This window comes from Homarus americanus, unplaced genomic scaffold (assembly GCF_018991925.1).
Source record: "Homarus americanus isolate GMGI-L3 unplaced genomic scaffold, GMGI_Hamer_2.0 scaffold36188, whole genome shotgun sequence".
NCBI classification, from domain to species: domain Eukaryota; kingdom Metazoa; phylum Arthropoda; class Malacostraca; order Decapoda; family Nephropidae; genus Homarus; species Homarus americanus.
Window position 1 is genome coordinate 741302 of NW_024718183.1, and position 4136 is coordinate 745437.

Sequence of the window (4136 nt, forward strand, 5' to 3'; positions counted from 1 at the left end):
CCTCTTTCAACCGCGCCAGATGATCTGTCTGTCCCAACCCTCCCCCCCCACCCCCCACCTTCCATCCCAACTTGAGAAATGTTGGGTGAAAAAACTAATTTTAACTTTTAGTAATAAATAATACCTCAAACTAAAGTTAGGATAATATAATTGACATTGCTGGATTCCTTGTAAGACCAGGAATATTTTGAATATAAATGTCATATATTTTGCACAAAAGATAACATATTTATTCAGAGTAAACATTATATCTAAAATTTGTATGAATGCAAAATCTATGATGTTTATATTCAAAATGATCATCAAATTGTATTCCAGCAATGTAAATTATATTCTGGCCGGGTAATTTGTATGAATTTTATGAGCTAAAACATATATCTTCATTAAATAAACTAAGAAATATTTGAAAATGCGCGCCGAAATCCATGCCGGAAAACTGTATCAATACTGTAATAATAATAATAACCTAGTTAATATTATATTATATTATATTATATTATATTATATTATTTTTTATTTTTCAACAGGAAGAGTTTAGTAGTTTAGAAGCAGCGCTTCCTGATACCGATGTGTTGTACATGACCCGTATTCAGAAGGAGAGATTTGCAACTCTTGAAGATTATGAACGGGTGAGATATTTAATCGTTCTCATGTGTTGTACATGTTTATAAAGTAGGTGGATATATTGCTTTCCTTAGATTTTAGCAATTTTATCTTATTGAATTATTTAAATATATTACAAGTAGAAGATATTTTGTGTAATGATAATTTGTTTTCACCAGGCATGTGGCCACTTCATTGTTACTCCTCATTTGATGACACGTGCCAAGCGTCGTATGATTGTCCTCCATCCCCTGCCCAGGAACCAAGAAATATCTCCAGAACTTGACACAGACCCCCGAGCAGCCTATTTTCGTCAGGCTGAGGGTGGAATGTATGTAAGAATGGCCCTCCTTGCCATGGTTCTTGGAAAGTGTTAATCATTTTTAATGTGTTGTTCGGGAAATACGATAAATTGATTGGCGTTAAGTTTAACAGGAAATACCATTAAAGTGGAAAATTTCACAATCACTTTATGCAGTATTTATGCAGTATTAATAGTCTTTTTATATCTGAAACAAAGGTAAAATTATTTCAGTCTGTTGGTAGTCAGACAAAGTGAAGAAAGTTTCAAAAGAGTAGCTGAAAAAGGATATAACTTCAGGCTATCTTTGCCGAAGGCTTTACTATCTCCCATCAATCAACTCATAAAAGATGAAATGATTAAATTAAAGAGGCTGTTATATAGGTACTCAGTGAAACTTAGAATGGCATAAACAGATTTATTTAGAGAACAGGCTGCACATATTCTAATCTATCTTGTAAAGTATACCAAAAAAGTGTTTGAGTTGTTGAAAGTCTTGTCTAATTTTGCTAATTGAAACAATTAAATGTTTACAAAGGTTGTACTTATACGGTTAAACTATACTAATAATCCCTTATGGAATATAGGTACAGACCCTCAAAACCGGATCCCAGAAAACCGGAGATTCTCGAAACCAGATCCCAGAAAACCGGAGGTTCTCGAAACCTGGACATTTCTTCCTTGGGATTGGTTAAATATTCTTCCTCTGTTAAATCAAGATTTGTTTCCACAGACAGATTCAGTTGAATGTTTGTTTTACTTATTTAATAACAAAATAAGAAAGACAGCTTTGCAAACATACTCTAAGAAAAATAAATACTGTCTATTCAGAAGTTAAGAGTTCCTAAAAAGCCAGTTAAATAGCCTAGGTTTGTTTACATCTCAAAACGGACAGCAGCTTTTGTCAGGAAACATTTTCCACAAGTAGAAATAATTACTGTCTGATTTGAATAAACAGCCCAATACCTTGAATATTTTTATATTAATTTATATTTATAGAATATTATGGTTGTTCTTACTGTGTTTATTGGTAAAATTAGACGAAAAATTTGAGGCAGCATCTGGCATAAGTTATCTCAAATCTTTGGTTAATTTTATCAATATTAACTCCAAATAAAAAATATAAATCAATGTAGTAGGGCTATTTATTCAATGGAAGAATAATAATTTATGGACTCAACACAAGATATGTCTTGACACATTAGAAACAGCTGTAACTCCAATAACTATTTTAGGGATCTCTCAACTTAGAGATAGACTGGCTTTAAGGTTTATTTTTTTCAGATATGTATGCAATGCTGTTTTCTTTATTTTTTTAATTAAGTTCAACAAACCTACAACCTAATTGTGTGCAGAAGCAAACAAATCTTGAGGTAGTCTACTGAATGACTCGGGACCCAGGAAACTGGAAAATCTGTAAACACGGTTGGCTTTGGTCCCTAGGGTCCCAGATTTGAGGGTCTAAACCTGTTGTACAGTACAGTACTGTTTTTGTGAAGGCTATACTGTATATTGTTGACCCTTCATTTTGAGAGCTTGTATCATATTAAACACATACTCACCATTGGTCTAGTAATTCATACTTCCTGCTTCTCATATATATATATATATATATATATATATATATATATATATATATATATATATATATATATATATATATATATATATATATATATATATATATATATATATATATATATACATACATACAGTAGTACCCCGATTTACGCGGTCAATTGAACCCACAGGGTACCGCGGAAAGTGAAATCCGCGTAAATGGAACAACAGAACATATGGGATTAATTCCAATAGAGACTGGCCCGACCCCCAAACTCCACTTTTTCCGACACAATACCTATGTTGTAGTAAAAATAACATCTAAATTTTATGATGGTATGCTCACACAATTAATATTTAAGAGAAATACAGTCGCCAGGTTAATGTCCATTCAAATAATAGACTCAAATCCCCCCCCCTCTTCCCAGCTCACTGGCCCCTACCTCTCTGAGAAATGATTGGGTGAAACACTAGATTTTAACGTTTAGTAATAAATAATACCTCAGACTAAAGTTAGGATAATATAATTGACATTTCTGGATTCCTTGCAGGTCAGGGAATATTTTGAATGTAAACTTCATATATTTTGCACAAAAGATAAAATACTTGCTTTGTGTAAACCAAATTATTACATTAGATCTAAAATTTGTAGGCTATATCTAATGCAAAATCCATGATGTTTATATTCAAAATGATCATCATATTGTAAGAATTCCAGCAATGTAAATTATATTCTGGTCCAGTAATTTGTATGAATTTTATGAGCTAAAACAAATAACTTCAGTTAATAAAAAAAAAATATTCTTCACGACACTATCTGTCAATCAAAGTACCCTAACTTGCCTCCCCCCTCTTCCAACCGCGCCAGATGGTCGGTCGGTCCCAACCCTCCCCCCCAACCCTCACCTTCCCTCCCTACCAGAGAAATGTTGGGTGAAAAAACTAATTTTAACTTTTAGTAACAAATAATACCTCAGACTAAAGTTAGGATAATATAATTGACATTGCTGGATTCCTTGTAAGACCAGGAACATTTTGAATATAAATGTCATATATTTTGCACAAAAGATAACATATTTACTCAGAGTAAACATTACATCTAAAATTTGTATGTCTAATGCAAAATCTATGATGTTTATATTCAAAATGATCATCAAATTGTAAGAATTCCAGCAAGGTTAATTATATTCTGGCCGGGTAATTTGTATGAATTTTATGAGCTAAAACAAATATCTTCATTTAATAAAAATAAAATATTCTTCACACCGTGCCAGATGGTCGGTCGGTCCCTCCCTCCCCCCCACCCCCCACCAACCCTCCCTACCAGATAAATGTGTGGGAAAACCAGAATATTTACCTTTTTAGTAATAAATAATACCTTAGACTAAAGCTAGGATAATATAATTGACATTGCTGGATTCCTTGTAAGACCAGGAATATATTTTGCACAAAAGATAACATATTTACTCACACTAGCATAGCTAGGGGGGGCGGGGGGGGGCGGTCCGCCCCGGGCGGCACTTTTGGGTCTGCTCATCACCCATATCTGCAGCTACTGGAGACGTTAATCCATCCCTTTGTATCGGCGGCAAGTTAATCCTTGTCGTGTCTGACCTAACACCTGACCCACATCATCACGGCCACGTCATGAGCTACGTACACCCTTGCTATG

At 33.9% G+C, this 4136-nt stretch overlaps 1 long non-coding RNA gene across 1 annotated transcript; it reads left to right on the forward strand.

Moving 5' to 3' along the window:
- Positions 1-519: 519 nt before the first annotated feature.
- On the forward strand, positions 520-2468 carry LOC121859234. The gene is made up of 2 exons (XR_006087623.1): positions 520-629; positions 783-2468. It is a non-coding gene; the product is annotated as an uncharacterized LOC121859234 (long non-coding RNA).
- The last annotated feature ends 1668 nt before the right edge of the window (positions 2469-4136 follow it).